The sequence below is a fragment of the Mirounga leonina genome, unplaced genomic scaffold, assembly GCF_011800145.1.
Source record: "Mirounga leonina isolate KUSES-001 unplaced genomic scaffold, KU_Mleo_1.0 Mir_129, whole genome shotgun sequence".
NCBI lineage: Eukaryota > Metazoa > Chordata > Mammalia > Carnivora > Phocidae > Mirounga > Mirounga leonina.
The window spans coordinates 17,383,496-17,392,683 of record NW_023270323.1 but is presented as its reverse complement, the minus strand read 5'-3'; the positions used below and the strand labels follow the sequence as shown (position 1 = coordinate 17,392,683).

Here is a 9,188-nt window from a genome sequence, read left to right as displayed (position 1 = left end):
GTAGAATCAGTGGCTTGGAGGCTGATCTTCAGGATCCCATTGGGCTATACACTAGGCATAGTGTGTAGTGTTTCACTGCAGACCGAGTTTCCACTTCCCTGCAATCAGTTCACTATGGTACTCCGCAGCTATCCTAGGGTCCTAGTGATAAGGGAAACAAGTTCAAAGAGAGGTATGATGTGATACCTGTCTTCAGGTATAATGATAGATAGTATCTAATGTAACCTCATCCATGGTCCTCAAACTGGAGGAAGTCTCTAGCTACAGCAGTTGTTCTCACCCTTGGGTACCCGCTAGATTCACCTGGGGAGATTTTTAAAAATATCAGTGCTAAGAATCTTTCCTAGAGATGCTGACTTCATTGGACTTCAGTGAGGCATGGGCATTGGCATTATTAAAAAATGTACTCTCGTGATGTCACTGTTCAGCCAGAGCTTTGATCCTTTGAATTAGGGCAACACTCCAGTGTGCCCAGTGGTACACAAAACTATAGGATAGATACCGAACATATCTTTCTGGAAAATTCATGTTATTCAAAGATTTGGCGAGGAAAAACTGGCATTATTTTTTCTTCCTCTTAAAAGGTTATTGTAAGTATAAGACATTATGGAGCTCCTGGGTGGCTCAGTCAGTTAAGCAGCCAGCTCTTGATTTTGGCTAGGTCATGATCTCAGGGTCCTGGGATCCAGCCCCACATTGGGCTCCACACTCAGTGGGAATGTGCTTGAGGGTTCTCTCCTTCTCCCTCTGCCCCTCCTCCTGTTGTCTCTCTCTCTCAAATAAATAAATAAATCTTTAAAGAAAAAGACATTATACATTTAGTAAGTCTAAGACAGCTATAAATACACAGTAAAGTATAAAATTCACATGAGCTTTTCAGATAAAACTGTGCCCCAATACCTTCAGAGAAGTGTGCTTCATCATTCCTCTTTCCCTTCCTTTATGAGACATTTTTTAAGAAATAATATATATAAAATATTATGCTTTCATTAAAACTACTTCAGTGCTTTAAATTTCTCTTATTTCTTTGCTCATACACAACAATCTAATAATTACAGACCTAAATATTTATCTAATCATCAATTTAGGAATATGTGTGTGTGTGGATATGTGTGTATGAGTTTATTTTTCAATCAGGAAAAAGATTTTTTAAAAAACAAACCCGTAATCCTCAGTTGCATTTAGTTCCAAATAAGTTTAGCACTTACAGGTACAGTTACATAAGCCTGATTTAGATTATAATTCCCTCACAGATTATTCAGCATTTATGACTGAAAGGATGCTAAGTAGCAAATTGAGCAGCAGAAAGAAAAGAGGTAAAAAAAATTTTTTTTTTATCTCATTCTGCTTAATACTACAGTGTTCTTTAGACCCACAACATAGCATGAACATTTTTTTTTTTTCAGGTTTTCTGGTTGTTCCAGGCATTATAGTCTTATTCTATCAAGTTATTTCTCATTGGATTAAAGCTAGTTAGTATTGCATAAACTCATGACTACATAACTCAATCTGTGTATAAAAGAGATTAAACTTCCCTGAATCTCTACTCTCAACACATGCCATAGGAGGGACAAGCCAAATTTAATTTTACTGATTTTTAGTCTTTGACCTTGAGAACAATATCAGCATTTGCTTCAGTAGGGTTTCAGCAACTTCCCCTACCTATGACCTTACCTTTCTCTTTAGGATGAATTAATCAAAATTAATTAAAATAATCAAAATTATTTATTGATCCATTTTTACTACAGCTTCCAGGGGAGGAAAAAAATGGGAATTTTTTTCTTTACTCTCATCAAGGTAATTTTTGCAAAATCTCCTGCTGGGTAAGCCAACCAGTGACCCCTTGGCCAGCTTCAGCATCAAAGCAACATTGTCATGCCATCGTGTCCAGACCCCCTGCACTGTGTGGGCTTTCAGGAAGCGTCCATGTCCAGTAGCACAAACGGACCCAGAAGAGCAGATATGAGAGATTCACGGCCATAGCTCTGCTGAAAAAAAAAATGTCTCAAGTTTTCCTTTAAAATATTCATGTCGAATACTTAAATTCTTCAGAAAACCCCACAGCTTAAATCAAGGATCTGCCACTGGAGGTTGGACTTGATCTTGAGCGTTGGAGCAAAGTCTTGAAAAGGCTCCAGAGTTCACTGGTGTATGGGGGAAATGGGAGAGCTAGTGACACTGGGGTGGTTTCCAACATTGAAAGGAATCAAGTCACCTCCCCCAGTTGGGAAGATCAGAGGGAATTTTGATGGCTTGCAAGGAAAGTTGTTTTAGTGGGTGGGAGCTATTTTGCAGTCTGGGGATTTTTAAAGCAAAAAAAGCAAAAGGATCAGAGCATGAGGAAACTGTAGGCTGGACCAGAATCAGTGTAAAAGGATTGGAAGTGATTTTCCCAGGTTTCCCATGAGTCATGTACATTCTAAGGGTATTAGAGTGAGTTTTGGAGAAGGAATATGCTACTTATCCCCAACAAAGATGTTTTCAGGGCTAATAGAGAAGGAATTTGAGTCAGCTGGGGAAAAAAAAAGCCAAGATGCAACTAAAACACAAGATCTCAATGCAAACCCAGGGAAATAAAATGGCAGATTAGGTAAGATAAGTGGGTTTGCTGATACAGATCACACCCAAATTTTCCATGGGCACATATGATACAGTATAATATTTCCTATTAATTAAATAGCTTAAAATAATTTTGTGTTAAGATTTCTTATTCATGGGGTGCCTGGGTGGCTCAGTGGCATTATTAAAAAATGTACTCTCGTGAGCCTTCGGCTCAGGTCCTGATCTCAGTGTCCTGGGATCAAGCCCCACATCGGGCTACCTTCTCGGCATGGACTCTGCTTCTCCCTCTCCCTCTACCCCTCCACCCCACTTGTGCTGTCTCTCTCTCTCTCTCTCAAATAAATAAATAAAATCTTTAAAAAAAGATTTCTTATTCATAACTCATGTATACTTTCCTGGGAAAAAAATGAATACTGTAGATAGTAATTATCACTAGAGCCCAAGAGTTCACAAAATCAAAGAAAATTCAGGAAAGGTACAAACTAACTGGAAACCACAGCCACACACTCCTGCAATATTTTGCCTTTTTCCAGGATACGAGTAGATTTGAAACAGGTAAAATATTTGTACTATTCACAGAATAAAAAAGAGCATCCTTGTAGTTCTGCTCAGTGTGTCCAAGGTTTACCAAAAAAATATTGATAACCAAAAAAGCACTTGTGTAAAGTAACTGGGTAGAAATGTTACAGTTTTTATGTAAAAATAAGGAAGGCATTCTCTCTTTCTAAGGAGTTAAAAGCCTGGTTAAAACAAAACCAAAAAACCAAAACCAAGACCAAAACAAAACACCTCGGAGCTCTAGCTACAAATTACTGTCCAACCAGGTATCATCCCAACACATAAAACAGTTCAAAGCAGTCGTGGCAGCAACAGTTGCCATTTACTTGGTGCCATCCAGGTGCCGGGTGCTTCCAGAAATCTGAAGTATAGATGCTAACATAACCTATAATGTATAGATGAGGAAGGCGCAATTTAAAGAAGTTAAACAACTTGCCCAAGATTCCCCAGCCAGGATCCCGACTCAGAGCTCTCTGATTTAAGAGCTCATGCCCTTAACCATTGCCCCAACCTGTCTCACTCCCAGGATGCACTCATTCCTTCCTTCAATACCAAACACTACAGTTTCTGCTGTCTTGGAGTTTACAGCCCATGCTCTACACATACATTTCCAGTGCTCAGAAGGATATAACAAGGTAGAAGCTTTGACAAATGAATGCCTCTTTCCTTGCACACCTCCCAAAATGCAGACTGACCTCTCAGTTATACTGTTGTCTTGGTTATTGTAGGGCCCAGCTGGTCCCTTTCTTCCTTTCTCATGATTGCTCCTCTTATTCTTGCAAACCCTTCCACTCTCCTCTTCACAGAATGTTTCCTCGACCTCAGTGTCTGGGTGAAAATCTCTGTCAGATGATACCACACACCTAGAAGCCCACTGAAGAATTACACTGAAAGGCAGCACGTGCAGTTTCGAGTCCACAGGGCCACACCAAACCTTGTCTTCTCTAATTTCTTGCAAAAATGTCTAGCTAGATCACCCACATCATCCCCATATTTTTGTTTACATCAGTCATCTCACCGCTATTTGGTTTAAGGTTTTCCTCTCTCTGCTCTAAGTTGTATCATAGTTTTTAGTGATTTCTACACCCATGTGGCTGAATTAGCCAACATCAACTCCAGAACATATCTCATCTCCACCGCAGACAGGCACCCATGGCCCCAGCCGGGACTTGACCATCACCCAGAGCTAACACACCTCTGAAATCTTAAAGTTCTATGTCCACTTTCTCCACACGGCTTCCAATCCTTCTAGCTATTGTGTTTCTAAAAACATCTTTGTTTCCTAACTTCAGTGAGACCTGATGTTTATTGACTTCCCCATTCTTTCCCATCAGTCAGCCTTCTCCTGTCCCCATTTCCCATGGGGACAATAATCCAGAACTTGAATCACAACTTTGTGCATAAATTTGTTGTACCAATGCCACAATCCTTACTACTTAAAATGGGTGGGGGAGCATAAAACATGAAACTGTAGGTCCATGTCCCTGCAAGTTAACAGTGTCCAGTTGGCCCATAATATTGCCTGAAAATCCTGTGGTGCTCCTAATCAGTTTGTCTCTCACTCTCCAGAATAACCACACAGCCTTACCTGTTGCTTCTGCGCTCCCTATTCTGTAATCCTATCCTCCACTCTCAGCATCAGGCCTCCTGGCATGCTTTACCGAAAAAAATACAGAGACCATCAGGTGCAAACTTGGCCAACCTCACACTCACCCACCCATACATTTGCTATATTTGCTTTCTGTTTATTTTTTCTCCTGTCTTTCTAGAAAAGATATTCTACCCTCCTTTCGAAAGCAAATCCTGCCATATCCTCCAGCTCCCATACAACAGTGGTTCAATCCTGTATTCTCTCTTGTGGTAAATTCTCTGACTTCTCCCTCTTCATTGGCATGTTCTTTTTTTGCATACAGGTTTACTCAAGCCTCTGCCAGGTAAAACGTTTTCTTTTAACCCCCTAACCCTCTCTAACTCCCATTCAGTCCCTCCCCTTTAAATAGAAGCTAGTTCAAAAAAAATATTCTCTTCACAGGTACTTTAATTTCTTATCATTCACTTCACTCTTTTACTCTTACCATGTACAGCCACCACTCCAACTATTTCATTGAAATAATTCTTCCAACTGTAGCATGACCATAGTATGCTGGTTTGCCTGGAGAATGTCTGGTTTATATTTGTGGTCCTGTCATAATTATCAATAACAACCCTTGAATTAGTCAGGGCTCTCCAGAGAAACAGAACCAGCAAAATGTGTAGACAGATTGATAAAATAGACAGATAGATGGATGACAGTTAGATAAATAGATAGAGATGATATAGATATAGAGATGAATGATATAGGCAGGGATTTATTATAAGGATTTAACTCACATGATTATCAGGGCTGAGAATATCTGCTGTCTGCAAGCTGGAGACCCAGGAAAGTTGGCTGTGTAGTTCCACTCCAAGTCCGAAGGCCTGAGAACCAAGAGAATTGATGGTGTGAATTCCAATCCAAGTCCGAAGGCCTGAGAACCAGGAGTGCCAATGGTGTAAATCCCACTCTGAGAGCTGGAGAAACCAAAATTCCCACTCAAGTAGTCAGGCGGAGAAACAGTGAATTCTCCCTTTCTCTGCCTTTTTGTTCTATTCAGATTAAACTGATTGGATGATGCCCACCCCCACTGGTGAAGGCAATCTGCTTTATTCAGTCTAATGATTCAAATGCTAATTTCATCTAGAAACACCCTCACAGACACATGCAGAAATAATGTTTAGCCAAATACCTGGACACTGCATGGTCCAGTCAAATTGACACATAAAACAACCATCACAGTCCCTTTACTCTCAGACTTATTCTATTTGGGATGACAATTTGTATCATCACTCTTTCAACTTTTCAGTCCTTAATTTACTTGACTACATTACAGCAATTACCTCTGTAACCCAGGCTCTTTGAACTCCTCTGACTCTGGTGGACCACTCTCATAAGGTTATACTCTGACTTCACCAGCTGGTCCTTCTGAGTCACTTTCATAATCTACTTTTTCTCTATCTGCTCCTTAATAGTCAGCATGTCTCTAGGTTTATCTCTTGGCCAATCCTGTTGGCTAATACATCCATACTAATGGTAACAACTACTAACACTATTCAATAACTCCCTATTGTACATGTCTAAGCCCAGATCTCCCTCTTGACCTCTAGCTTTTTATATAAAACCACTTGTGGGAATTTCCACTTGGATGCCAAAAAAGATACCATAAACAGAACCCATCTCAAAGTGAACCCATTAGTTTCCCTCCAGATCTGCTGCTTTTCTCAGAATATCCTAACTATATAAATTGCAGCCCCCATACCCATTGCTCAAATCAGAGACTTGAACATCATCTTTAACTCATCATCTTCCCTAACTCCCCTATTCCACATCAAATTTGTCATCAATTTCACTTAACCCTACTTTTCAAAATATTTCTTAAATTTTGGGGATCTGTTTATATCAACTGGGATTACCTTGCTTTGAGACATTATTAGTTCTCACGTTGTTACTATAACAGCCTTTTATCTGGTCTCCCAATGTCCACTTGTAATCATCTTCAACGTACATGCCACCCTGCCACCAGTTTGATCATTCTAAATCCTGCAATGGCTTCACAGTGACTTCAGGCAACGCCTTTCATAATTTCATTTAAGTCTACCTGCTTAGTCCTTGCACCATATATACCAATATACTCAACTCAAAATTGCTGATTTGAGCCAAGTCTCTCATACTTTTATTTATGCTTCTTCCCCTCCCTAGAAGTACCGTCCTAGACTTCCACTCTCATGTGGCCTCATATCAGCTCCCTCTGGAAGTCTTCTAGGCTGGCTTAGGTGGCCCTCCTTAAGCAGCACCCTTTGCTTCCCTTCACCACAGAACTCATCATCCTGTCATGCTAATTAGAAAGTTGCTGTTTGTCTCCACTACTAGACTATGAACTTTGGGACATCTCTACATCCACTATGCCTAGTTTAAGACCTGGCACAGAATGGGCACTCGATTAAGGTTTTAAAGTAAATCACTGAATGAGTGATAATCAGCCAATTAGAAACAACTTCTGCCACAATAGAGTACATATGAATAAAACATGTTATATATAGATATATAGATATATAGATATCGACTATTTTATTTACATATATATATATATATAATTTCTTTTCTTTAAAAGCTTTCAGTTCAATCCAGAGATTTTACAGTCCTGCAGAAGTGCTAAAGTTACTTGGCTAAGTTCTGCTCCATAGTTCAGGACTTCCGTTTCACACTTCGCCATGTAACACCTGCAACTTAATTTTTTTCTTTGTTATTTATTGCTCAATCGTTAAGTCATACCCTACTGTCTGTTATGGTTATATTAAGGCTGTGTTTGTGCAGAATTTCTGGCTTCCAGAAATGCAGACCAGCCATTATAGAGATTCTTTTCTTGTACGGCCACCTGCTTGCTGAGACATATGTTTCCTCTTTTCTAATACTGTGTTTCTGAAGTACTTTTAAGCTAGGCATTACCCTAAAGGCTCTCGATATTAGATTATTACTGTTCTTTTACACTCAAAGGATGAGGGATAATTTCTCTTTTTCTTGGCTACTTTGTGAAATAATAGATTTTAAATTTCGTTTAAAAGAAAAACAATGAAAGGGAAATGAAATAAGGACCTGTGATTAATATGGAGAAAGAAAATCTTTCTGCTTTAGCCATGCTTTCCCAATTGGGAAATATAAATGATTCAGTTACTAAGAAAGGTCAGAATAAGTGTCAAACAGGAGATTTGATATTGCATAAAGAAATATCTCATGCTTATTACCTTACAACAACAAAACAAAACAAAAATCAATATTGAAACATGACATATTCAAGTTGGAAAATGAAAGAAGTTATCACCTATGGAAAATCTAGCTCAATTTACCCCTAAGAAGAGTTTTGGGTGGGAGGAAAGTAAAAGAAATGTTTGTTATTCCACTAAATTTCTGTTGCTAAGTGGTAGAAAGCTTTCCTTTGCTCCCAGTAGACCAAGAGCCTCCAAAACTCCATCCATCAAGAATTCTATTGGTATTTGCCCCTCTTCCTTAATCTTCACTCCATCCATCTGCTTTTCATAGCCTTATACAATGGTAAAATTTGGGGAAAAGTAAAAACTTTATATATGCCGAAGTCAAAGTTAAGGCAGTGAGAAATGACATAAAATATATTTAAAGGTGTGTCCAAAGAGTGGTAAGGCTGGAATTACTCTTCAGCCTCCCATCCAACCCAACAGTCTCATTCAGTCTCTCTCTTTAGAATTCCTCAGAATAAAGGCATGCTTGGGTGTGTCTTAACTTCAAGGGTTCCTCCACTTTGTTTTTGGTCTCTTTCTTTTGTGCAGGCCTAAAAAGCATTTAATTAAAATTTTATATAATTATTTTCAAAGTTTATTTTAATTAAGAGGAAATTTTAGAATAATCTTCTGTACTTCTAGAAACAGGTGCACATCTTATCTCTTTCATATAAAGAAAAACCTGACACTGGAAAAAAAAAAACTCTAACATAAAAGAAGAGGCAAAAAAAAAAAAAAAGACTAACAGAAAACTCTTCAATTAATATTCCCACAGAGGTAAGAAATGAGTTTACAGCCATGTAATAAGGACGGGATAACATAAATGGAAAACATTCAGATAATGGGAAAGTGCTTTTGGAACTTAAAAATATGAGAGGAGAAATATAAATAACCAATAAGAATATTGTAAAATAAAGTTGAAGAATTGACTCAGAAAGTAGAGCCAAAAGAAAAACAAATGTGGGGGCGGGGTCAGAAAAGGATCAGTCTGGGAGGTCAACATCCAATTTATAGGGGTTCTAGAAAAATAATCGTTAAAAAGAATCACAGAGGAAATTAATGAATGCAAAATACAAGTAAGTTTTCCATTTTCTAGATCTTAAGAACATGTGTCTGTGATTTCAGATCTAAAGGTCTCAGCAAGAACACCAGGAATGGAAAAAAGAAAGAGAGAGAAAGAAAGGAAGGGGGAGGGAAGGAAGGAAGGAAGGAAGGAAGGAAGGAAGGAAGGAAGGAAGGAA

The 9,188-nt window shown here is 38.8% G+C and overlaps 1 long non-coding RNA gene across 2 annotated transcripts in view; it reads right to left on the bottom strand.

Annotated features, from left to right (window-relative positions):
* Positions 1-4,746: 4,746 nt before the first annotated feature.
* LOC118010409 overlaps positions 4,747-9,188 on the bottom strand; it is a 30,568-nt gene continuing 26,126 nt past the window's right edge. The window contains exons 2-4 of one of the 2 annotated variants that reach the window (XR_004679190.1): positions 5,491-5,577; positions 5,196-5,302; positions 4,747-4,775 (exon numbers count right to left, since the gene is read on the bottom strand). This is a non-coding gene — a long non-coding RNA (uncharacterized LOC118010409). Of the gene's footprint in view, positions 4,776-5,195; positions 5,578-9,188 lie in introns of both variants that reach the window. The other variant, XR_004679189.1, reaches the window with a different exon arrangement.